Here is a 27,471-nt window from a genome sequence, read left to right as displayed (position 1 = left end):
TTGATGATATTGCTGTCTTTAGCTCCACCTGGGAGGATCACCTGGTCCACCTGAGGAATGTTTTAGAGGCCCTGCAAAATGCAGGCCTCACTATCAAGGCCACTAAGTGCCAGATAGGGCAGAGCAAGGTTGTGTACCTGGGCCACCTAGTAGGTGGGGGTCAGGTTCAACCACTGGAGAGCAAGATCCAGACCATAAAGAACTGGACTCCTCCAATTACCCAGACTCAGGTCAGAGCTTTCTTTGGCCTGACTGGGTACTACAGAAAGTTTGTTAAGAACTATGGGTCCATTGTGACACCACTTAATGACTGACCTCTAAGAAGATGCCAAAGAAAGTTCAGTGGACAGTAAGCTGTCAGAAGGCATTTGATGACCTGAAGCAGGCCATGTGCACTGCACCTATTCTGAAAAGTCCATGCTACTCCAAAGAGTTCATTGTCCAGACAGATGCTTCTGAGTTTGGTGTGGGAGCTGTTCTTTCTGATGGATACATCTGCCAGTGGATTCCTCACCTTGTGAATATCCCCTGCGCCAGCATTCCACGGAACTTTTCTTCCCCAGCATTCCACGTCGACGTGGGCGACGTCATAATACACCAGCTCCGCACGCGACTCCGATCGACGTCACCGGAGCCATAAGAAGCCCACGTCGGCGTGATGACGTCAGTTCCCTTTTTTCCGCGCCTTCGACGCGCAACGGTTTTTCTCCAGTGCTACTTTGTAGTTTGGTCGTGTATCTCTCTTTTCTTCGACAATGTCTTCGACTAGGAAGTCGGGCTTTAAGCCCTGTAGCGAGTGTGGAGGCCTGATGTCGATTACGGATCCTCACCAGAATTGTTTATGGTGCCTTTCCTCGGAGCATGATGTGGAGGAGTGCGGATGCTGTAAAAGCATGAACCCGAAGGCAGTCAAGGAAAGGAAGACCAAGCTCTTCATGAAGAAGATTGGTGAGGAAAAGAGAGGGAGGAAGAAGGAGAGATCGAAGAGGGAGTCATCGACTTCGAGGTCGTCGAGGTCGAAGAAACACCATAAAAAAAGTAAACATTCTAGACATCGATCTTCGAAGTCCAAGAAATCGAAGTCGAGGTCGAGGTCGGCTTCGTCTCATCGACGTCGGAGCAAAGGTTTGTCTCCTTCTCCTTCGCCTTCAAGGTCTCCGGAAGGTTCTCCTTCGAGGAAGCAGACTCCGATTCAGTCTCCGTCGAGGTCTTCGGCTCCGTCTAAGACGTCGACTCCGGCCCGTGTGGAGTCGGATGCTTCTATGCATGAGGAGCAGGAAGAGTCGGTTCCAGTACCTGAAGAATCTGAAGCTCCAGTGGAGGATTCTGCGGAGCCAGTGCCGGAGGCCCCACAAGAGGTTCCTTTTCCTCAGTTCCCGGCCCCGGGTATGGATTCGGCTAATTTCCTGAATGCTATGTATGGCATTTTTAATAGGGCGGCCTACCCATCCGGAGCACCAGCTGGTCCAGTGGGTCCGATGGCCTTTACAATGGGGGTGCCACAGCAGTATGCTCAGGCCCCCTTTATGCCCTTTATGCCGATGGCGCCTTCTTGGCAGTTTCCGGCGCCGCCTGTGGATTCGAATCGACCTCGGAAGGTTCGGCAGGCTTCGGATCCTCCTTCGACGCCGAGACTGGCTCCATCGACGCCGATGCCGATGCCGACTCCGTCGACGCCGAAGCCGGCTCCATCGACGTCGAGGCTGACGCCGTGTCTGGCGCCGTCGACGCCGGTTCCTCTGGTTCCTCCGACGCCGCGTACGACGTCGCCGACGTCGGTTCCCCGAATCCGGTCGAGGAGGGAAGCCCAGAGGGTGTTGGAGGAAAGAAGATATCGAGAGGTGGAAGAAGGTGAGGTGGATTCTACTTCTCCGGACGAGTTTGAGGGCATTGAGGTTGCCAGTGGACTGGATACGACCCCAGAGTGGGAACATGCATCTACCAGTTCTTCTCCTCCTCATGAGTTGGCTCCCTATCATGTAGTGATAAAGAAAGCAGCAGAGCTACTGGATTTACAGCTGCCTTCTGTTGAGTATAAATCCGACCTGCTCACAGAAGTGTTACATTCTCCATCTTCGACATCGGAGCCCTTGTTGCCTTTCAATGAGGCCATATTGGAGCCGGTATTGGAGGTATGGAAGAAGACCCTTTCATCTCCTGCAGTGTCTAGGCAGGTGGCAAGACGGTACAAGGTTACACCTGGGGATCCTGACTTTTTATCCACTCATCCGTCCCCGGACAGTTTAGTTGTGCAGGCCTCATGCTCTAAGCACGCTTCTGGTGCCTTTCCTCAGTCGCCTGCTGACAGGGAGTCCAAAAAAGCTGATCAGGCAGCCAAAAAGACCTTTTCGACAGGAAGCATGGCGTTAAAATCGACTAATGCTACATGCCTGCTGGGGCGTTACGTTCACGCTCTAATGGATTCCATTAAATCCTTGGCTCCTAAGTTGCCTGAAGGGGATAAGTCATCCTTCATGGAGGTTGTAGCGGACACTCAGGCGGCTGCCAGGCAAGTTATCCAGTCAGGGTTGGATACAGCGGACTCTGTGGCAAGGATAATGGGGTCTTCAGTTGCTGTGAGAAGGCAGGCTTGGCTCCGTAACTCTGGTTTCTCAGCGGATGTTCAAGCTACGCTGGTCGATCTTCCGTTTGATGGTCAGAAGCTGTTTGGGGAGAAAGCGGACTCTGCCCTTCAGCGTTTTAAGGACAGCCGATTGACTGCGAAGTCCTTGGGCCTGCAAGTACCGGCGAAGGGTTCGACCTTTCGAAAATTTAGGGGCTTTGGGCGATCGTCTTTTCGCTCTTACCGGCAGCCCCAGCAGCAGCAGCAGCAGCAGAATCCCCTCTATAAGTCCTATAGAGGGAGGCAAAGGGGTTGGAGAGGTTCTGGACGCAACCCCTCTTCTTCCTCCTCCTCTGCTCCCAATGAGGCTTCAGGGAAGCAGCCCTAGATCCCCCATCCCGGATCATGTAAGGCCTGTGGGGGGTCGGGTGTCCTACTTTCTACGGGGTTGGAAATCGGTTACAACAGACCTTTGGGTTTTGAACCTCGTAGAGACTGGGTACGCCCTTCCCTTTCGGGAGTTTCCTCCCCCTTACCCTCTTTGCCAAGGTTATTGCTCGGAAGACCATCTACTTCTCCTGCAGAAAGAAGTTCTAGCCTTGCTTCAAAAGGGTGCGATAGAGGTGGTTCCGGAGCAGGAAAGGGGTCAGGGATGCTACTCCCGGTATTTTCTGATCCCCAAAAAGGACGGCAGATTGCGTCCTATTCTGGACCTCAGAATCTTGAACTTTTACTTGAAACAGGAGAAGTTCAAGATGCTGACCCTTGCGCAGGTCCTTCAAGCGTTGCAGCAAGGAGACTGGATGGTGTCGCTCGACTTGCAGGATGCGTACTTTCATGTCCCAATCCTGAAGTCGCACAGGAAGTATCTCCGTTTTACGGTTGGGTCGCAACATTACCAGTTTGCGGTCCTCCCGTTTGGTCTTACTACCGCAGCTCGAGTCTTCACAAAGGTGATGGCAGTGGTGGCTGCTCATCTCAGGAGGTCGGGGGTTCCAGTTTTTCCCTACCTGGACGACTGGCTTCTGAAGGCAGAGTCCCCAGAGATGGTGCAGCGTCATCTGCAGGTGACAACTCAGCTGTTGTTCGACTTGGGTTTTTCGATCAATGTGCCCAAATCTCACCTGGTGCCCTCTCAACGCAACCTGTTTATAGGGGCAGTACTGGACACTACTGTGTGTCGAGCATTCCCTCCTCCTCAAAGGATTCTCGACATTCAGGAGTTGGTCCCTTTATTCCACAGTGGAGCGGTTGTTCCAGTTCTGAAGGTCCTTCGCCTGCTCGGTCTGTTCGCTTCCTGCATTCTGTTGGTCAGCCATGCACGCTGGCACATGAGGGCGCTCCAGTGGTGCCTCTGCAAGCAGTGGTTTCAGCACAACGGAGATCTCAGGGAGTCAATCAAGATCTCCAGAGAAGCTGCAGCGGATCTTTCATGGTGGGGCGTAGAGGGCAATCTGTCGCAAGGAAAGCCCTTCCATCTGCCTCCATCGGTGGCCACAGTGATAACGGATGCATCCACCCTAGGGTGGGGTGCTCATCTGGAGGATCTGGAGATCAAGGGTCTTTGGTCTCCAGAGGAAAGGTTGCTTCACATCAACCTTCTGGAATTGCGGGCGATTCATTTGGCGCTCAAGGCCTTCCTCCCTTCCCTTCGCGGTCAGTCGATTCAAGTCCTGACAGACAACACGACCGCGATGTGGTATGTCAACAAACAGGGGGGAGTAGGGTCTCTTTGTCTTTGCAGAGAGGCCTTACGTCTATGGTCCTGGGTTCAGGACCATCAGATTTGTCTGATGGCAAATCATCTGGCCGGGGTGCTGAACGTGCGTGCGGACAGTCTCAGTCAGCAGTTCTCCGCCGACCACGAGTGGAGGCTCCATCCGGAGGTAGTTCGTTACGTCTTTCGGACGTGGGGGACTCCTCGGGTGGACCTGTTCGCCACCCGCGAGAACGCGCACTGCCCGTCATTCTGCAGTCTCCAGTTTCCGATGCAGGGGGCGTTGGGGGACGCGTTTCAGTTGAGTTGGGACTCACAGCTCCTTTACGCGTTTCCTCCCATACCCTTGATTCCTCGGGTTCTGAGGAAGATTCGCCAAGACCGGGCCCAAGTTATTTTGGTCGCCCCGGATTGGCCGAGAAGGGTGTGGTATACAGATCTTCTCCACCTCTCCTCGTGCCCTCCGCTCCGTCTCCCTCTGAGGGCAGACCTCCTCTCGCAGTCGGAGGGGCAGGTTCTACACCCCCACCTCCAGAGCTTACACCTTCATGCCTGGAGATTGAACGGGGCAACCTGAATTCTTTCTCTCTCCCATCTGATGTGGTGGATGTTATTTTATCGGCCAGGCGACACTCCACCAAGTCCATTTACTCCTACAGGTGGTCCAAGTTTGTAAAATGGTGTGGAGAGAGATCCATTGACCCTTTAAAGGCTCATCTTTCTGATGTGCTTCAGTTTGCTCTTTCCTTGGCTCAGCAGGGCTGTGCTGTGGCCACGGTCAAGGGCTACCTTTCGGCCTTATCGGCATTTCTGTGCCTTCCAGATCAACCTTCGCTATTTAAATCTCCGGTTGTTCTGAGGTTCATCAAGGGCCTTACAAACATGTTTCCTCCCACTCCATTTGTAATGCCTCAGTGGGACCTTAATCTTGTTTTAACCTTTCTAATGGGGTCCACTTTTGAGCCTCTTCATACTTGTCCATTGAGGCTGTTATCTTTTAAGATGGTTTTTCGTGTGGCCATAGCCTCGGCAAGGAGGGTAAGTGAGCTTCAAGCTCTTAGTTCTAAACCCCCGTTTTTATCATTACATGCTGAAAGGATGGTTCTTAGGACCAGGGCTGCCTTCCTGCCAAAAGTTGTTACTCCTTTCCATTTGGGGCAGTCTATTACCCTCCCTGTTTTCTATCCACCCCCTCATCCTTCCAAAGAAGAGGAAAGACTCCATCGCCTTGACCCGAAGAGGGCTGTGAGTTTTTATTTGGACAGGACCAAGGACTTTCGTATTGATGACCAGCTCTTTATTGGCTACATTGGTCGTTCTAAAGGGAAGGCGGTGCACAAGCGCACGCTGTCAAGATGGATTATACTGACCATCAAGATCTGCTACGCCCTGGCTGGTAAGACTCCTCCTGAGGGTATTCGTGCTCACTCTACTAGAGCTAAGTCTTCAACATCTGCTCTGGCCCGGGGTGTTCCTGTGGCAGATATTTGTAAAGCCGCGACTTGGGCCTCCCTCCATACTTTCGCAAAGCATTATTGCTTGGACTCTGAGATGAGGAGGGAGGGCCACTTCGCGCGCTCGGTGTTACAGGACTTTCTGGTGTAGAAAGGTGGACACCCTCCTCCGGGAGTGGGGACTGCTGTGGGAATCTATTCACAAGGTGAGGAATCCACTGGCAGATGTATCCATCAGAAGAACAAGTTACTTACCTTCGGTAACGCTTTTTCTGGTGGATACAGTATCTGCCTGTGGATTCCTCACTGGCCCACCCGCCTCCCCGTTGTCCATCTTTCTATACCTAATGTCCTGTTAATAATGTTTCAATCCATTAATCTAATGTTGATATTTCAAGATGTATTAATACTGTCTGAGGCATTATGTCTTTCTTTTGCCTGTTTCTTTATTCTCCACACTGGGTGTGTTGCTTTGCATATTGTGTACTGTGTATACTGTGTATGTATATTGCTGTCAGTCCGTCCATGTGCCTCGTAGGCACGAAAAAAGGGGCGGAACTGACGTCATCACGCCGACGTGGGCTTCTTATGGCTCCGGTGACGTCGATCGGAGTCGCGTGCGGAGCCGGTGTATTATGACGTCGCCCACGTCGACGTGGAATGCTGGGGAAGAAAAGTTCCGTGGAATGCTGGCGCAGGGGATATTCACAAGGTGAGGAATCCACAGGCAGATACTGTATCCACCAGAAAAAGCGTTACCGAAGGTAAGTAACTTGTTCTTCACAACTGAATATAGATGGTCAAGATCAGCCCATTGCTTTTATTAGTAGAAGGCTGACCCCTAGAGAGAAACGTTGGTCAGCTATTGAGAGGGAGGCATTTGCTGTGGTTTGGGCCCTGAAGAAGCTGAGGCCATACCTGTTTGGCACTCACTTCAAGATTCAGACAGACCATTGTGGGAAGTTGGCCTGATATGTAGTGCTCACTATTCTAGTGATCACTGTGTATCATTCCAAACGACCCTTATTGATGATTGGTTGTAAGTCAACCTTTTAGACCAGCTATCCTAGTAGCGTGGATACGAGCAGTCTTAGGCTAAACTCTAGAGGGCGTGTTAAGCCAGCTGTTTACCATCACATATACCCCTTGAACACCAAGTGAAAGGACACCACACAAGTTGTTATGAAAATAAAGGATATTTATTTATAACAAGACTACCCTGGCTCTTTGTGAGTCAGGGAGCTAAGCACACTACAAAACTCTTAGGAAAATACTTCAGTTGCACAATTTACACAAATGCCCGAGGGGCACGAGAAACCATCTACACTAACAGTGAGATGCGAATGGTTAGAGTCTGGAGGTACTGATTCCGGAGTGTTCCGATCAGTGGGACTAAACGAAAAAGGAACTGGACACTTGTAGAGCGAACCTGCGATGGAGCACCGAGATGCTCGAGTTACCTAGCCCGGAGGCTGCGGCTGCGTGAAGTTCGGCAAGATGTCGGGAGTCCTCGTGTAGTCTCAGGAGCCTGAAAGAAGAAGTTGCTGGCAGGCGACCAGTGACGATGTTCAGAGCGATCCAAGCCTGGATCGGTGATGAAGGAAACCTGAAAGCAGAGGGGACTCAGTTCTCAACCGCTAGCCAGCGATCGTGTGGGTACCAGGGGGGGGTACCGGCTGAAGTCACCTCGACCAGGTGAGTGGGTGACGTCGGACTCGGCTGTTCCTCGGACAAGGAGGCGCGGCGGCGACCAGGATGGAGGGCGAGCTGTCCCACGAAGGTGTCTGCTGTTGATGATGCTGGGCCCAGGAAGGGGCAGCGGATCTTGGCAGTGGCAACCCAAGCGGGGGAGTCAAGATGGCGTCGGGAGTGGACCAGGAGGGTCCGTGGTACTCCTCTGTTGAAGGGGAGCAAGAGCCAGTCTGGAGCAACCAGACCGGTGATGCAAATAATCTTGGAGCGTCGTGAAGAGGGCCACAAGCCGGTCGGCAAGTGGTCGGACAACGCTGGGAACAGCAAGGAGCGGAAGGGCCCCCACGCAGATCTCGTGGATGCTGGGGAGACAGACTTCGATGCTGGAGCTGCTCAGGGTTTAGGGCTTCTCAAACCCTAGGTGCACTCACTCGAGGGTCCCTCGGTGGGCGTGCTAGATAAGCGTCGTGCAGGTTCTGAAGATAGCCGGTCCCGCAGGTCTCGTCACACCTACGACTCTCAGCTGGGCTGATGAGGTAGGTAAAAGGTCAGAGATGGCAGGGAACTCGGGTCTCGTCAAGCTGGGCAGTCTTGATCCGTAGGAGACGTACAGCAAACCGCAAGCGCTTAGGTGGTGCCTGCTGGTGCAGGGTGGCTACTCCTTAGCCACAAGGGAGAGTCTTCAGAAATAGTCAAGAGTTCCTTTCGTGGAAAGTGGTTCGTGATTCGGAGTTATCCGATTATCTGATTATCCAATTTGGGAAGGGGACTCGCTCCTACCTTTATTCTAAGAAAAGGGGCTGGCCCGTGACTAGGTTCTACCTATGGGTGGAGCCAGGAGGGGGGTGGTTACACCCCTATCCTTTGTCCGGCTTCGCGCCAGCTCAGGGGCTGGTGTGCCCCCAAAACTGGTTTGAGCCGGGCTATGCACAGTGAGCACCGGGGTGCCACTTGCAATCACCTTCCTTTCAGCCCTGCCTACCTGGGATACACAAACCCTGTCTGGGATGGTGCTAACACCGCCCTCGACAGGAAACCCTTTGTCCAAGCTCCCCTTGCTGGAAGGTCCCCCAGCAGCAGGAGGTCAGACTTGTGTCTGGTGGCAGCATCCATTTTGTGATGCTGAGGCTTGAGTCAACTTTAACCGGGGTTCAAGGTTACTTCCATGTCGTGTCCCTCTAAAAGGGGGGAATGCTAACCCCGTCGCCAGGACTGGCGAGGGGTTCGTATTCCCATTCGTATGACACCTTACTCAACATGTGTAGGTGATGTGATGCCAAAGTTAGCAAATAACCGCAAGGATTATAATGCATTAAAAGTAGTTGGCCCGCGTCACCATGGAACGGCTATTAGGACTTGGTTCCGCAAGCCGTCGACGGGCTCAGCTCACGCCAGAGCACCGTCCCACATGATTCCCTGCACTCTGCCTTCAGGATTGATAAGGCCTGCTATAGGAGTGACTGATAGGAATCCATGTGTCCATTTTAGGGTTTAGGTGTAGGAATACTACACCTACAGCAACGGGTGATTACACCACGTGGCCCCAGCTGTCGTGCAGCCAGTTGTGTCAGATTTGGGCGGCCATTCCAGGGGTGGCATAATACCTGCTTCAGCCCCTGGTAGGCCCTGGGTACACCGATGCCCTGGATACCTGTGGTATGCTGAGACAGGGACTGACAAGGCGGCCCAGTTCCAATTAGTGGATGCACCTAATGTACATGTGTGTTAATTTCGAGAGAGAACAGCTAGGCTGTGGGTCTGATTGGCAGGCCCACAGCCGGAGAAAGTCGTAAACCAATGAAGCAAAAGCAAAAAATCTGGGTGATCATAGGATTGCAGACCCTACTCTCCTACATGACCCCCCCCCCAAACTTTGGGACAATAAGCTAACCTTGACCAGGTGAGTCTTCTTGCTCTAAGTGGAAATACCTGGAGAGCCCATCTGCATTGCCATGATCAGTGCCAGGTCTATGCTCCACTGTGAAGTCCATCCCCTGTAGGGAAATGGACCACCTAAGTAGTTTGGGGTTTTCACCCTTCATTTGATTTAGCCACAAGAGGGGCTTATGGTCGGTCTGAATCTTGAAGTGAGTGCCAAACAAGTATGGCCTCAACTTCTTCAGGGCCCAAACCACAGCAAAGGCCTCCCTCTCAATAGCTGACCAATTCTTCTCTCTGGGGGTCAGCCTCCTGCTAATAAAAGCTATGGGCTGGTCATGACCATCAAAATTCAGTTGCGATAGAACAGCTCCCACACCCAGCTCCGAAGCGTCTGTTTGGACAATGAATGGTTTGGAGTAGTCTGGACTCTTTAGGATAGGTGCTGTGCACATGGCCTGCTTTAGGTCATCGAATGCCTTCTGACAGCTTGCTGTCCACTGAACTTTTTTTGGCATCTTTTTACTTGTCAGGTCGTTTAGCGGGGTCACAATGGATCCATAATTTCTGACAAATTTCCGGTAATAACCAGTCAGGCCCAAGAAAGCTCGAACCTGAGTCTGGGTGGTTGGAGGAGCCCAGTCCCGGATGGCCTGTATTTTGCTCTCCAATGGTTGAACCTGGCCTCCACCTACAAGGTGGCCCAGGTATACAACCTGTGTCTGCCCTATCTGGCACTTGGTGGCCTTGATAGTGAGGCCTGCCTTCTGCAGGGCCTCTAACACTTTCCTCAGGTGGAACAGGTGATCCTCCCAGGTGGAGCTAAAGACAGCGATATCGTCCAGATACGCCGCACAGAAGTCGTCCAACCCAGTGAGAACTCGATTCACCAGCCTTTGGAAGGTGGCAGGTGCATTTTTCAAACCAAAGGGCATTACCACGAACTGATAATGCCCACCCGGGGTAGAAAATGCTGTTTTGGGCTTGGCCTCCTCAGCTAACCTGATTTGCCAATACCCAGCTGTCAGGTCAAACGTACTTAAGTAGTTGGCCGAGGCCAACCGGTCGATAAGTTCGTCCGCTCTTGGTATCGGGTGGGCGTCAGTCTTAGTGACCGCATTGAGACCTCTGTAGTCCACGCAAAACCTCATCTCTTTCTTACCGCCCTGGGTGTGAGGTTTCGGCATGAGCACTACGGGACTAGCCCAGGGGCTGTCCGAGGGTTCAATGACTCCCAGCTCCAACATTTTCTGCACCTCTGTCTTGATGCAGTCTCTGACATGATCAGGTTGCCGATAGATTTTACTCTTTACGGGCAGACTGTCCCCAGTGTCGACCTCATGGGTACACCACTTGGTCTGACTGGGTGTCAGAGAGAACATATGTCGAAAGGATTGAAGAACCTGTTTACAATCCTCTTGTTGATGTCCAGAGAGGCTGCCACAAAAGACAACACCATCTACTGATCCATCGTCAGGGTTCTGAGAGAGGAGGTCCGGGAGAGGGTCACTCTCCTCCTCCTGTCCCTCATCTGTGGCCATGAGCAAGCCCATGCCCTCCCTGTCGACATATGCCTTGAGCCTGTTTACATGGAGCACCCTGTGGGGGCTCCGGGGAGTTCCCAGGTCTACCAAGTAGGTGACCTCTCCCTTTTGCTCAATGATCGTGTGGGGCCCAGACCATTTGTCTTTGAGTGCTGCTGGGGCCACTGGCTCCAGCACCCACACCTTCTGTCCAGGCTGGTACACAGTCAGGACAGCCTTTTGGTCGTGCCAAGCTTTCTGTAATTCTTGGCTCGCCTCCAGGTTTTTAGACGCCTTTTCCATGTACTCCGCCATCCGCGAGCGGAGACCGAGCACATAGTCCACAATGTTTGATGCCGGCTTTCTGAGAGGTCTCTCCCATCCTTCCTTTACCAAACAAAGGGGTCCCCTTACAGGATGTCCGAACAGAAGCTCGAAAGGGCTGTAGCCAACCCCCTTCTGCGGGACCTCTCTGTAGGCGAACAAGAGGCAGGGTATCAGGACATCCCATCTCCGCCGAAGCTTTTCAGGTAGTCCGTGAATCATCCCTTTTAGGGTCCTGTTGAATCTCTCAACAAGCCCATTGCATTGTGGGTGATAGGGTGTGGTGAACTTGTAGTTGACACCACATTCCTTCCACATAGCAGTCAGATATCCCGACATGAAGTTTGCACCTCTGTCTGAGACGACCTCCTTAGGGAAGCCCACTCTGGAGAACACTCCAAGTAGGGCCCGTGCCACCACAGGTGCTGTAGTGGTCCTAAGGGGAATAGCTTCAGGATACCTGGTGGCGTGGTCCACCACCACCAGTATAACTTGTGCCCTGATGCTGTCTGGGGTTCCATTGGTCCGACAATGTCGATCCCCACTCGTTCAAAGGGTACCCCCACCACTGGTAGTGGTATGAGGGGGGCCTTTGTCGTGCCACCTGACTTACCACTGGCTTGGCAAGTGACACAGGAGCGGCAAAACTCCTTCGTATCTTCGGACATGTGGGGCCAGTGAAAGTGTGGAACAATTCTGTCCCAAGTCTTATTCTGGCCTAAGTGACCTGCAAGGGGAATCTCGTGGGCCAAGGTGAGAAGGAAACCTCTCAGAGACAAGGGGATGACCAGCCTCCTGGTCGCACCAGGTTTGGGGTCTCTTGCCTCGGAGTACAGGAGTCCATCGTCCCAGTACACTTTGTGGGTACCTGTGGCGTTCCCTGCAGCCTCAGCAGCGGCCTGCTGTCTGAGGGGTTCAAGTGAGGGGCAGTCTAACTGTGCCTTCCCCAGGTCTTCCCTGGAGGGTCCCCCTGAGCCCAGAAACTCAACCTGACCAGGTTCAAGCTCTTGCGGCTCAGTTTCCCTCAGTTCTTTAAGGTCAGCCTCCTCGGAGACTTGATCCACGACCTGGGGCAAGGGGGAAGGCGAAGCCTTACCCTTACTGCTCCTTTTCTTGGAAGGTGTCTGGTCCGTTCTTCCAGGATCCAGCACCTGTTCAGTGGGGCATCTTTTGGCCTGTGACCTGGTCACAGCAAGGACATGTGCTGGCAAGCCTAACATCTCCATGTGAGTCCTCTGCTCCACTTCTGACCATTGTGACGTTTCCAAATCATTGCCCAACAGACATTCTACGGGGAGGTCTGAACTAACCACAACCTTTTTCGGGCCACTTACCCCTCCCCAGGAGAAATCAACAACTGCCATACTGTGATTGGTAGTGACGTTGCTGGCATTGGTCACTAGGTAACTGGTACCTAGCATGATCTGTCCAGGGTCCACGAAGTTAGGCGTCACCATGGTGACACTGGCACACATGTCCCTGTAGGCCTGAGCCACTTTTCCATTTATCAAAGGTGTCTGTCTGTATTTGCCCAACGTATTGGGACTGGCATCAGGGGACATATCCATATCCCCTGTACAGACAAGGACGGCCTGAGTGAGCGTGCCGACTAAGTCGTCACTCCCCTCGGTTCCCAAGGTTAACCCAACTAATGCCTTGGGAGGCGCACTACCACTGCTGACTGTACTAGGGGGCGCAGGTGCCTTAGGGGCTGCAGTGGCAGGAGTTTGCCCTCCTTTCTTGGTGCACTCACTAAACCAGTGAGTCTTACTTTTACAGTATTGGCACCACCTTTTTGACTGGCCTTCTTGAGTCTTCTTCTTCTGTGAAGCCTGACCCCCACCCTCTTTGGTTTGTTGGGGACCTGTCGAAGACTTCTGGTCATTTTGTTCGTTCTTGTTACCCTTTTGGTCTGCTTTCTTCTGACCACTCTGGTTCTGATTCTGGTTCTGCTTGACCCTTGTTCTGACCCATCTGTCTGCCTTCTTTCCCAATTCTTGGGGAGAGGTCAGATCCGAGTCGACAAGGTGCTGATGCAACAATTGGTTCTGACAGTTGTTTAAAATCTGTTCTCGCATGATAAGATTGTACAATCCTGTGTAATCAGTAACCTTGCTACCCAGCAACCAGCCTTCCAAAGCCTTAGTGGCACAATCGACAAAGTCAGCCCAATCCTGAGACTGAATTTTCTGGGTGTCCCGGAACAGCACCCGGTACTGTTCCGTGGTTAAGCCGAACCCATCAATCAGTGTGTTCTTCAGGACTTGGTAGTTGTTAGCATCCTCAGCTCTTGTAGTGAGGAGCTTGTCCCTTCCTTTACCTTCAAAGGAAAGCCACAGTATAGCTGCCCACTGACTTGGGGGGACGCACTGGACAGTGCAGGCCCTCTCCAAGGCAGTTATCCATTTGTGGATGTCGTCCCCTTGTTTAAAGGGGGGCACTATTTTACTCAGGTGTCTAGTGTCTATACCCCTGTCTTTCTCTCTATTGAGAATGCTGCCACCAGTGGGGTCTAACCCACTTAATTTCTGCTCTCGGGCCAAGGCAAGTCTTTCTTTGGCGAGGGCAAGTTCTTCCCGCTCGATCCTCAGATTGACCTCCCGCATCTTCGCTTCATGCTCCCTCCTCTGAGGGGAAGTCATTCCTCTCTGAGAAGATGCCTGAGAGACATGTGTATGAACCGATCTGCCAGAGCCTCTGGAGAGAGACCTAGCTCGTCCGTTCCCAGGGTTAAGCCTGCTTGAGCGTGGGCCCGGGGCTCCCCCAGTTCCATTCTCATGCCTGCTTAAGTTGGTCCTTGTAAGCCTGCCGACTACCACTGGACCTTTGTCTGCCTCGTCTCCTGATAACTCGTCCTCCTCCTCTGTGTGGAGGTCGAGGTCTGGGTCACCGGGGGTTCCCTCTAAGGGAGGCATGTTCCCATCTGCACTGGGGGGACCTGGGTTAGAGGACCTCCTAGCATCGTACGCCTCTAAGAGACCTATCAGTATTGCGATGGTAGGGTTAGAACCCTGGTTTAGCTTCCTGGAGGCACACAGTTGTCTCATCTCCTTGAAGCTAAGAGTTGCATATCGTGACACGACCTGTGGAGAGTCACTGACCACTAAGGGAGTCCCTGCAGACTCTCCGTGGACCGACATGCTTTTCTAGTGAGGTGTAAGTGTTGCACCTACCTACACTATGGGTTTACCTACTGATCCCTTGCTAAGAGTTGTAGTCAGGGTGTGCTAAGCCCTGTTACACTACAACAGCCGGTTCAGTAGAACTCGGAGTATTCTAAGTTAAGTTATATGTACCTGGGTACTTATGTGATCTTTCACTGCGATATTCTTAGGATACGTGTGTGGTAAAACAACAGCAAGCTCAAATCCCAACCGCTGCTCACCAATGTGGGAAGTTGGCCTGATATGTAGTGCTCACTATTCTAGTGATCACTGTGTATCATTCCAAACGACCCTTATTGATGATTGGTTGTAAGTCAACCTTTTAGACCAGCTATCCTAGTAGCGTGGATACGAGCAGTCTTAGGCTAAACTCTAGAGGGCGTGTTAAGCCAGCTGTTTACCATCACATATACCCCTTGAACACCAAGTGAAAGGACACCACACAAGTTGTTATGAAAATAAAGGATATTTATTTATAACAAGACTACCCTGGCTCTTTGTGAGTCAGGGAGCTAAGCACACTACAAAACTCTTAGGAAAATACTTCAGTTGCACAATTTACACAAATGCCCGAGGGGCACGAGAAACCATCTACACTAACAGTGAGATGCGAATGGTTAGAGTCTGGAGGTACTGATTCCGGAGTGTTCCGATCAGTGGGACTAAACGAAAAAGGAACTGGACACTTGTAGAGCGAACCTGCGATGGAGCACCGAGATGCTCGAGTTACCTAGCCCGGAGGCTGCGGCTGCGTGAAGTTCGGCAAGATGTCGGGAGTCCTCGTGTAGTCTCAGGAGCCTGAAAGAAGAAGTTGCTGGCAGGCGACCAGTGACGATGTTCAGAGCGATCCAAGCCTGGATCGGTGATGAAGGAAACCTGAAAGCAGAGGGGACTCAGTTCTCAACCGCTAGCCAGCGATCGTGTGGGTACCAGGGGGGGGTACCGGCTGAAGTCACCTCGAGCAGGTGAGTGGGTGACGTCGGACTCGGCTGTTCCTCGGACAAGGAGGCGCGGCGGCGACCAGGATGGAGGGCGAGCTGTCCCACGAAGGTGTCTGCTGTCGATGATGCTGGGCCCAGGAAGGGGCAGCGGATCTTGGCAGTGGCAACCCAAGCGGGGGAGTCAAGATGGCGTCGGGAGTGGACCAGGAGGGTCCGTGGTACTCCTCTGTTGAAGGGGAGCAAGAGCCAGTCTGGAGCAACCAGACCGGTGATGCAAATAATCTTGGAGCGTCGTGAAGAGGGCCACAAGCCGGTCGGCAAGTGGTCGGACAACGCTGGGAACAGCAAGGAGCGGAAGGGCCCCCACGCAGATCTCGTGGATGCTGGTGTGAGAAGTTGGCCTGATGTATGATGTCACTAGTTATAGTGTACACCTTATATCAGTCCAAATACCCTTATGGTGATTGGTTGTAAAGTCAACCTTATAGACCAGCTATCCTAGTGGTAGCATGGACAAGAGCAGTCTTAGGCTAAACTCTGAATGGCATGTGAAGCCAGCTGTGATACCATATATAATCCCTTGAATACCAAATGAAAGGACACCACAACAGATATATATATATAAAATAAAGTGTATTTATTCTAAGCAAACCCTCAGCACTCTTTATGAGTTTAGAGGTAAGTACAACACAGTCTTATTAATGCATACAGTAAGTCACACAGGTAAGTAATACAGTTAGGCCCTAGGGGCCACGCAAACCATATACTAAATAAGTGGTATAAGAACCACTGTCACGGAAATAGAATAGGCCTAGGCCTAGGGAATCGCTGGGGCTACACTACACTAGCGTTAGTTAGGGAGTGGGAGGCCCACGGGATTCGTGTGCAGAGTGGAAACACTCACGCGTAATGCGTAAAAGTCAATAGCAATGTTACAGTTTAGAAATAGATAGATTTAGGACACTTCCGGAGTAGCTAGGAAGTTGAGACTTGAAAACTAGACACTAGGATAGTCACTATCCTGATGAGCACCGGAGTACCCAAGTTACCTAGCCCACAGGCTGCGGGTGCATAGGGGTGAAGATGCGTCGTTTTCGTCGTCGACTCCTATGGATGCCTGAAGAAAGATGCTGACAGGCAGTCAGGGGAGAGTGTCCGGTGGATCCCAAGCCTGGGATCAAGAAGAGAAGAAACCTGCAAGCAGAGGGGACAGAGTCAAGGTCACTAGCCAGTGACCACGTGGAACCAGGAAGGAACCAGGCGATGTCGTGAAGAGTTGCAGGGGAAGGTGAAGCTTGTCGCTGGAGCCAGGAGGACCAGGAAGCGTCGAGGACGACCAGGACCAGGAGGCGAGCTGTCCCACGAAGGCTCTTGCTGTCGGCGGCGTCGAAGTTGGACTAGGACTCACCAAGCCTTGGCAAGCGGAACCCACGAAGAACAAGGGACTTGCTTCTGGTGCAGACCAGGAAGGTCTGGGGTGCTTCTTCTTTGCAGAGAAGCGGGAGCCAGTCTGGAGGAGCCAAACCAGCGCAGAAGATTTTAGGGAGCGTCGTCACAAAGGCCACTAGCCAGCGGGCAAGCAACCGGACAGACGCGGCAAGCAGGAAAATGCTGAAGGGCCCCACGCAGGACTCGTGGAGTGTGGGGGGCTGGTCTTCGGTGCAGATGGTGCTTGGGGTTGGGGCTTCTCAATCCCCGGTGCACAACTTCGAGGGTACCTCAGAAGCTGCGCTGTAAGTTACTAGCCACTTTTCCCAGGTAGCCGGTCCCACGTCGCTCGTCGCCTCCACGGATCTCAGCTCTGCTGCAGATGTGGATGAGGGTCGGAGAAGTCTGGAAATCAAGGCTCTGGTCGGGCTCTGCAGTCGGTTCCTCGTCGAACGTTTCACAAAGCAAAGGGTAGTCACTTGATGGTGCCTGTTTGCACAGGGTAGCCACTCCTTGGCTACAAGGGAGATTCTTCAGTCTTCTTCTTTCGTCGAATGTCGAAGGTCCAGAGTTTCTGTTCAGTTTTGCAGGTTCAGGATAATCCAAAGTCTTGAGGCCCAACTCCCACTCTTATACTAATCTGGGGGGCTGGGATACCTGCTAGGTCACGCCTTATGGGTGGGACCTGGGAGGGGGTGGTTACACCCACTTCCCTTTGTCCAGTTTCGCGCCAGAGCTGGGGCTGGAGTGCCCCAGCGCCGGTTTGAACTGGACTATGCAAGGAACACCTTGTGTGCCCCAGGCATGTCTCATTCCTTTCAGCCCACCCTGCCCCAATACACTAAAGGCTGTCTGGGGAGGTGCTAGCACCTCCCCAAGCAGGAAACCTATTGTCCAGGCCTCCCTGGCTGGGATCCCTCCCAGCAGCAGGAGGTCAGACTTGTGTCGTGGCAGCAGCATCCATTTTGTGATGCTGAGGCTTTGGTCAGAGGCTAACAGTTGAAGTATGATTTTAACATGTCTCTCCCTCTAGAAGGGAGGAATAATATCCTCATCACCAGAAATGGCATGGGGGTATTATTCCCGAGTGTTAGACACCTTACACGACATGTTTTGATACAGCCCAACCATAGTTACCATAACCGTTTAAGATTATAAGGCACTTTAAGAGTATATGGTAGGCTATATCATAGAACAGCTATAAGGACATGGTTCCGAAAGCTGCAGACAGGCTCAGCTCATGCTAGAGCACCATCTCACATGTTACCAAGCACTCTGCCTCCAGGATTGTTAAGGCCTGCCATAGGAGTGACTGATAGGTACACATGTGTCTATATATAGGGTAGGTATAGGAATACTACACCTAAGCAAGGGGTGATTACACGACCTTGCCCCCAGCTGAGTGATCAGCCAGTTGTGTCTGATTGGAAGGCCAGACCAGGGGTGGCATAATACATGCTGCAGCCCCTGGGAGGCCTAGGGTACACCTATGCCCTGGGTACCTAGGGTACACTGTACAGGGTCCAATAAGGTGATCCTTACCAATTGGGAATGTACCTAGGGTACATGGAATCCATTTTACAGAGAGAGCAGACAGCCTGAGACCCTGAATGGCAGGATCTCAGGCCAACTAAGTCGAAAAACCAGCTAGACACTAGGCAAAAAGTTGGGGGTAACCATAGTCAGATATCCACCTTCCTACACAACCCCCCCCCAAACGAAAGGAGATAAGGCTGGCCTTTACAAGGTAAGCCTCTATTGCCTGAGTGGCCATATAAGGAAGAACCAGCACTGGCATGGTTACCCCCTGTCTCATGGTCCACTAAGCAATCCCTCATCCTAAAGATATCATAGGGTCTCCACCATAGGGAATCTCTACCTTTGGTGTGTCTTTGCAAAGAAAAAGGCTGGTGTTGAGATGGAGTACTGAAGTGAGTGTCCTCAAAGTGAGGCCTCAGCTTCCTCCAATCATCCTCCACCCTGGATGCCTTTCTTTCTCTAACTGAGTTGCACTGTGCTCTCAGGGTCAGCCTCTGGCTACCTAAAGCTGGAGGCTGGGTCCCTTTTGTGGGCTTACTGGAGGGACAGGTCAGGTTTGGGGCCCTAAGGTCCCAGGTTTGCCTGTGCCCAACAGAATCCCTCTGGGGGAGGTCCCTAACTACCTGTGAAGGGGATCCCTCAGGAATGTTTTTACCCATCACCTGGCTAGGGCAACTAACCAGGCAATCCTCATTCTTTTGAAGGGGGGGTTCTTGTGGACAGGGGCCCTCTTGGGGTCCACTCGCCTCCCTGACCTCTGCAGCCCTGGGCTGACTGAGGCAGGGTAGAGAGAGGCAGGCTACCTGCACCAGACTGGGTCCCACCTTGGAAGGGGCCACTGACATCAGAGGCTCTGCCAGGCCAGGCCTGGCTACCTCTGGGGCAGTTCCTTCACAAGGGGTGGGGTCAGATCCCTGAGGAGGCTGACCTTTTCCTAATGTCTGGGGGGAGGGAGACTTTTCTTCCTCCCCACTACTCTCTGTCTGTGTGGAGTGATCCATTGTTTCAGGCTTCACTACACCTACATCAGTCTGAGTGTGGGCTGAGACCATTACAGCCTTGCCAACCTTTTCAGGAAGGCACTCAGTTTGAGTTTGAGCTGTGACTGTCACAGCTCTGTCAGTCCCTACAGGGAAGTCTGTCTGTGCCTGGGCTGTGGCTACCACTGCCCTTCCAACCTTTTCAGGGAGGAAAGCTACTTGGACAGGGGTTGTGACTGGCACAACCCCACTACCCTTTTTGGAGAGGCCTACCATTTTAGAATGGGTGTCTTGTTCAACTCCAGCCCAAGCTGAGAGTTCTAAGTCATTCCCCAGCAAGCAGTCCACAGGCAAGGTTGGAGACACTGCCACCCTTTTAGGGCCAGTGACACCTCCCCAGCTGAGACATACCTCTGCCATGGGATGACTGTTCTGTTTGCCATCAATGTTAGTTACCTGGTATGAGAAACCAGGCAAAAGCTGCTCAGAGGGAACTAGCCTATGGGCCACCATAGTGATGCTAGCTCCAGTGTCTCTGTAGGCCTCAGCTTTTCTACCATTGATGTAGGGTTCCTGTCTGTACCTACCCAAAGTGTTGGGACAGGCAGTGAAGTTGGCAAACCCCATGCCACCATCACAGACAAGAGTAGCTGCTGTAGGGGAATTGGCTAAGCCAGGATCCCCCTGTGTTCCCCAAGAAAACCCAACCAAATTTTTGGGGGCACTCCCACCACCTGGGGGATTACTGCTGACAGTAATAGGTGGTGTGACAGGAGTAGTTGGAGGAACAGTTTTGTTTTTAGCCTGTGGACAACTGCTGTCAGTTTTCCAATGCCCAGGTGTTTTACACACATGGCAGTAAGGCTTTTTAACTGTGGAAGAGGAGGGAGCTTGGGACCCACCACCCTGTGTGGAGTTTTGGGGCCCTGAGGAAGATTTCTCTTTTGCTTTATCCCCACCCTTCTCTTGAGGCTTGGTGGTATCTTTCTTTTGGTCACCACCCTGATTTTTAGGCCTAATCCTGGTCCTGACCCATTTATCTGCCCTCTTTCCCAATTCTTGGGGAGAGGTCAAATCTGAGTCTACCAGGTGTTGATGGAGAAGCTGGTTCTGACAATTACTAAGGATCTGCTCCCTCATAATCAAGTTGTACAATCCTGTATAGTCCTGCACCTTGCTGCCAGTTAACCAACCTTCCAAAGCCTTAGTGGCACAATCCACAAAATCAGACCAGTCCTGTGTCTGTGTCTTCTGGGTGTCTCTGAACAACAACCTATATTGCTCAGTGGTTAAGCCAAACCCATCTATCAGAGCACTCTTCAGGACTTTGTAATTGTTTGCATCCTCATCACTGACTGTGAGGAGCTTGTCTCTACCTTTATCAGAAAAGGAGAGCCACAAGATAGCTGCCCACTGACTTTGGGGTACCTGCTGTACTTTGCAGGCCCTCTCCAAAGCAGTCATCCATTTGTGGATGTCATCCCCATTCTGATATGGGGGGACTATCTTGCTTAGGTTTCTATGGTCATAAGACCTATCCCTATCTCTAGGAATGTTGCTGCCACCAGTGGGTTCTGACCCACACAATTTTTGCTCTCTAGCCAGAGCAAGCTTCTCCTTGGCCAGGGCAATTTCTTCCCTTTGAATCCTCAGATTAGCTTCCCTCATTCTGGCTTTATGCTCCTTTCTCTCAGGTGAAGTCATTCCCCTGTGAGAGGAAGCATTAGAGAGGCTAGAAACATGGGAGTGGATGGATTCCCTTGAAGGGGATCTGTTCCTCCTGTTTCTTTCTGAAAGCCTACTTGTGGGTCTGTATGGGGGAACCCCATGCAAACTCCCATGTAAACTTAGGTTAGCCTGGCTAAGTCTCCTTACTTGGCTCTGGCTGTCTACCTCCCCATCTGAAGGCCCATCTGACTCCTCTGTGGTGGGTAGACCCCTATCTACAGCTATGGCACCATCCCTGGCAGCTCTTTCAGCATCATAGGCCTCCAGAAGCTCCACTAGCTGTCTAAGGGTAGGGTTTGCACCCTGTTTTATTCCTCTGGAGGTACACAATTGTCTCATCTCCTGGAATGTTAAGGTATCATACCTAGAGGGGGTCTTCTGCAGACCTGCCCCTCCTGAGAGAGCATCTACTTGATCTCCTCCCAGAGGCATGATCTAGTGAGGGTGTGGTGTGTGCACCTACCTACACTAGTTGTATCTACTAAACCTTTCTAGTAGTTGTAGTCAGGGTGTGTTATTCCCTTCAACCTACAACTACAAAGTCCAGTAGGACTTAAGTATAATAATCTATGTTATATGTACCTAGACAATATCTGTGTGATCTTTCAATTTAGTATCTCAAGATTACAATGGTATTACAACAGCAAGCTCAGATCCCAACCGCTGCTCACCAATGTGAGAAGTTGGCCTGATGTATGATGTCACTAGTTATAGTGTACACCTTATATCAGTCCAAATACCCTTATGGTGATTGGTTGTAAAGTCAACCTTATAGACCAGCTATCCTAGTGGTAGCATGGACAAGAGCAGTCTTAGGCTAAACTCTGAATGGCATGTGAAGCCAGCTGTGATACCATATATAATCCCTTGAATACCAAATGAAAGGACACCACAACAGATATATATATATAAAATAAAGTGTATTTATTCTAAGCAAACCCTCAGCACTCTTTATGAGTTTAGAGGTAAGTACAACACAGTCTTATTAATGCATACAGTAAGTCACACAGGTAAGTAATACAGTTAGGCCCTAGGGGCCACGCAAACCATATACTAAATAAGTGGTATAAGAACCACTGTCACGGAAATAGAATAGGCCTAGGCCTAGGGAATCGCTGGGGCTACACTACACTAGCGTTAGTTAGGGAGTGGGAGGCCCACGGGATTCGTGTGCAGAGTGGAAACACTCACGCGTAATGCGTAAAAGTCAATAGCAATGTTACAGTTTAGAAATAGATAGATTTAGGACACTTCCGGAGTAGCTAGGAAGTTGAGACTTGAAAACTAGACACTAGGATAGTCACTATCCTGATGAGCACCGGAGTACCCAAGTTACCTAGCCCACAGGCTGCGGGTGCATAGGGGTGAAGATGCGTCGTTTTCGTCGTCGACTCCTATGGATGCCTGAAGAAAGATGCTGACAGGCAGTCAGGGGAGAGTGTCCGGTGGATCCCAAGCCTGGGATCAAGAAGAGAAGAAACCTGCAAGCAGAGGGGACAGAGTCAAGGTCACTAGCCAGTGACCACGTGGAACCAGGAAGGAACCAGGCGATGTCGTGAAGAGTTGCAGGGGAAGGTGAAGCTTGTCGCTGGAGCCAGGAGGACCAGGAAGCGTCGAGGACGACCAGGACCAGGAGGCGAGCTGTCCCACGAAGGCTCTTGCTGTCGGCGGCGTCGAAGTTGGACTAGGACTCACCAAGCCTTGGCAAGCGGAACCCACGAAGAACAAGGGACTTGCTTCTGGTGCAGACCAGGAAGGTCTGGGGTGCTTCTTCTTTGCAGAGAAGCGGGAGCCAGTCTGGAGGAGCCAAACCAGCGCAGAAGATTTTAGGGAGCGTCGTCACAAAGGCCACTAGCCAGCGGGCAAGCAACCGGACAGACGCGGCAAGCAGGAAAATGCTGAAGGGCCCCACGCAGGACTCGTGGAGTGTGGGGGGCTGGTCTTCGGTGCAGATGGTGCTTGGGGTTGGGGCTTCTCAATCCCCGGTGCACAACTTCGAGGGTACCTCAGAAGCTGCGCTGTAAGTTACTAGCCACTTTTCCCAGGTAGCCGGTCCCACGTCGCTCGTCGCCTCCACGGATCTCAGCTCTGCTGCAGATGTGGATGAGGGTCGGAGAAGTCTGGAAATCAAGGCTCTGGTCGGGCTCTGCAGTCGGTTCCTCGTCGAACGTTTCACAAAGCAAAGGGTAGTCACTTGATGGTGCCTGTTTGCACAGGGTAGCCACTCCTTGGCTACAAGGGAGATTCTTCAGTCTTCTTCTTTCGTCGAATGTCGAAGGTCCAGAGTTTCTGTTCAGTTTTGCAGGTTCAGGATAATCCAAAGTCTTGAGGCCCAACTCCCACTCTTATACTAATCTGGGGGGCTGGGATACCTGCTAGGTCACGCCTTATGGGTGGGACCTGGGAGGGGGTGGTTACACCCACTTCCCTTTGTCCAGTTTCGCGCCAGAGCTGGGGCTGGAGTGCCCCAGCGCCGGTTTGAACTGGACTATGCAAGGAACACCTTGTGTGCCCCAGGCATGTCTCATTCCTTTCAGCCCACCCTGCCCCAATACACTAAAGGCTGTCTGGGGAGGTGCTAGCACCTCCCCAAGCAGGAAACCTATTGTCCAGGCCTCCCTGGCTGGGATCCCTCCCAGCAGCAGGAGGTCAGACTTGTGTCGTGGCAGCAGCATCCATTTTGTGATGCTGAGGCTTTGGTCAGAGGCTAACAGTTGAAGTATGATTTTAACATGTCTCTCCCTCTAGAAGGGAGGAATAATATCCTCATCACCAGAAATGGCATGGGGGTATTATTCCCGAGTGTTAGACACCTTACACGACATGTTTTGATACAGCCCAACCATAGTTACCATAACCGTTTAAGATTATAAGGCACTTTAAGAGTATATGGTAGGCTATATCATAGAACAGCTATAAGGACATGGTTCCGAAAGCTGCAGACAGGCTCAGCTCATGCTAGAGCACCATCTCACATGTTACCAAGCACTCTGCCTCCAGGATTGTTAAGGCCTGCCATAGGAGTGACTGATAGGTACACATGTGTCTATATATAGGGTAGGTATAGGAATACTACACCTAAGCAAGGGGTGATTACACGACCTTGCCCCCAGCTGAGTGATCAGCCAGTTGTGTCTGATTGGAAGGCCAGATCAGGGGTGGCATAATACATGCTGCAGCCCCTGGGAGGCCTAGGGTACACCTATGCCCTGGGTACCTAGGGTACACTGTACAGGGTCCAATAAGGTGATCCTTACCAATTGGGAATGTACCTAGGGTACATGGAATCCATTTTACAGAGAGAGCAGACAGCCTGAGACCCTGAATGGCAGGATCTCAGGCCAACTAAGTCGAAAAACCAGCTAGACACTAGGCAAAAAGTTGGGGGTAACCATAGTCAGATATCCACCTTCCTACAGCTGGGGAGACAGACTTCGATGCTGGAGCTGCTCAGGGTTTAGGGCTTCTCAAACCCTAGGTGCACTCACTCGAGGGTCCCTCGGTGGGCGTGCTAGATAAGCGTCGTGCAGGTTCTGAAGATAGCCGGTCCCGCAGGTCTCGTCACACCTACGACTCTCAGCTGGGCTGATGAGGTAGGTAAAAGGTCAGAGATGGCAGGGAACTCGGGTCTCGTCAAGCTGGGCAGTCTTGATCCGTAGGAGACGTACAGCAAACCGCAAGCGCTTAGGTGGTGCCTGCTGGTGCAGGGTGGCTACTCCTTAGCCACAAGGGAGAGTCTTCAGAAATAGTCAAGAGTTCCTTTCGTGGAAAGTGGTTCGTGATTCGGAGTTATCCGATTATCTGATTATCCAATTTGGGAAGGGGACTCGCTCCTACCTTTATTCTAAGAAAAGGGGCTGGCCCGTGACTAGGTTCTACCTATGGGTGGAGCCAGGAGGGGGGTGGTTACACCCCTATCCTATGTCCGGCTTCGCGCCAGCTCAGGGGCTGGTGTGCCCCCGAAACTGGTTTGAGCCGGGCTATGCACAGTGAGCACCGGGGTGCCACTTGCAATCACCTTCCTTTCAGCCCTGCCTACCTGGGATACACAAACCCTGTCTGGGATGGTGCTAACACCGCCCTCGACAGGAAACCCTTTGTCCAAGCTCCCCTTGCTGGAAGGTCCCCCAGCAGCAGGAGGTCAGACTTGTGTCTGGTGGCAGCATCCATTTTGTGATGCTGAGGCTTGAGTCAACTTTAACCGGGGTTCAAGGTTACTTCCATGTCGTGTCCCTCTAAAAGGGGGGAATGCTAACCCCGTCGCCAGGACTGGCGAGGGGTTCGTATTCCCATTCGTATGACACCTTACTCGACATGTGTAGGTGATGTGATGCCAAAGTTAGCAAATAACCGCAAGGATTATAATGCATTAAAAGTAGTTGGCCCGTGTCACCATGGAACGGCTATTAGGACTTGGTTCCGCAAGCCGTCGACGGGCTCAGCTCGCGCCAGAGCACCGTCCCACATGATTCCCTGCACTCTGCCTTCAGGATTGATAAGGCCTGCTATAGGAGTGACTGATAGGAATCCATGTGTCCATTTTAGGGTTTAGGTGTAGGAATACTACACCTACAGCAACGGGTGATTACACCACGTGGCCCCAGCTGTCGTGCAGCCAGTTGTGTCAGATTTGGGCGGCCATTCCAGGGGTGGCATAATACCTGCTTCAGCCCCTGGTAGGCCCTGGGTACACCGATGCCCTGGATACCTGTGGTATGCTGAGACAGGGACTGACAAGGCGGCCCAGTTCCAATTAGTGGATGCACCTAATGTACATGTGTGTTAATTTCGAGAGAGAACAGCTAGGCTGTGGGTCTGATTGGCAGGCCCACAGCCGGAGAAAGTCGTAAACCAATGAAGCAAAAGCAAAAAATCTGGGTGATCATAGGATTGCAGACCCTACTCTCCTACAACCATAAGCCCCTCTTGTGGCTAAATCAGATGAATGGTGAAAATCCCAAACTTCTTAGGTGGTCCATTTCCCTACATGGGATGGACTTCACAGTGGAACATAGACCTGGGACTGACCATGCCAATGCAGATGGACTCTCCAGATATTTCCACTTAGAACATGAAGACTCAACTGGTCAAGGTTAGTTTCATGTCCCTACGCTTGGGGGGGGGGGGGGGGTTGTGTAGGAGAGTAGGGTCTGCTTTCTATGTTCACCCCCACTTTTTGCTTTTGCTTCACTGGTTTTTGACTTAGATGTGGCTGTGGGTCTGCTAATCAGACCCACAGCCCAGTTGTTCTCTCTCTAAATTCACACTATGTACTTTAGGTACATAACCCAATTTGTAAGGATCACCTTTTAGGGCCCTGTACAGTGTACCTTAGGTACCCAGGGCATAGGTGTACCCTAGGCCTACCAGGGGCTGCAGCATGTATTATGCCACCCCTGGCCTGCGAACCAAGATCACACCAGAAAGTCCTGGAGAACAGAACGGCCAAAGTGGCCATTGTAGCAGAGTAGGGTCTGCTTTCTATGTTCACCCCCACTTTTTGCTTTCGCTTCACTGGTTTTCGACTTAGATGTGGCTGTGGGCCTGCTAATCTGAAAGAAACACGTTAGTTAGATTCCTCACCTTAGAATATCCCCAGGCGTCAGACTGGATCCGGAAGATTTTTTCGTCAGCAATACCCCTTGCGCGTCGCTAGGCGTCGTCTGCGGCTCCGCGTCCGTCGTCGGCGTCGTGCGCCGGGATGATGTCATCGGAGTACTTAGACGCCGCCCTCGCGCGCTGACGTCAGTTCTTCTTTTTTCCGCGCCAGTAAGCGCAGATCCGGGAGAGCTACCCCTTTTAGTCTTTTTTGACTAAATCTTTTTTGATCATTTTTGATCCTTGTCTGTCGACATCTGGTGCCGGTAGGATGCCTGGGTTCAAGGCTTGCGAGGATTGTCATCGACTGATGTCGGTGACCGATCACCACCGCCGGTGCCTCTACTGCTTAGGCCCCGACCACGACGCGGAGTCGTGCAACGACTGCCAGGCCCTGACTTCGAAGGCTAGGCGGGAGCGGTCCCGCAAGCTTCTCGAGCTTCGCCACTCGGCTCCGCGTCGTGCGCGATCCCGGTCCAGGAGGAGGTCCAAGGATCGCTCGCGGAGCCCTAGCCGACGCCATCGATCGTCCGGCTCCAAGTCGTCGGGTAAGTCCAAACGCTCAAAGAAGTCCAAGAGGCGACACCGCTCTTCGGACTCCCCTCGCCGGTCGCGCGACTCGGCCGAGGGTCAGGGTGGTTCCACCCCCGCGGCTCCGGCGGAGCTGCAGGTGCCGCGTCCGCCCCCATACCTTCCGGTCCCTGGGACTGACGCGGCGCCGGCGGAGATCAGTGCCTTCCTCTCGGCCATGAGGAGCCTGGCCCCGCCGGCGACGCCCGCTGGTGCGCCTTCGGGCCCCGCGGACTCGACTGGGCGATCTTGCCTGCCGGCGGCTCCGGCCCCGGCGCCGTCGACGACTCCGGTCTCGACGCCGCAGGTCCCCGCGGGGCCCATGCCTGGGCCCCAGTCGACGCCGGTTGACCTAGTCACTCCTCCACCGGC

This window comes from Triturus cristatus, chromosome 4_2 (assembly GCF_964204655.1).
Source record: "Triturus cristatus chromosome 4_2, aTriCri1.1, whole genome shotgun sequence".
Classification (NCBI taxonomy): Eukaryota; Metazoa; Chordata; class Amphibia; order Caudata; family Salamandridae; genus Triturus; species Triturus cristatus.
Note: the sequence above shows the minus strand (reverse complement) of the source record.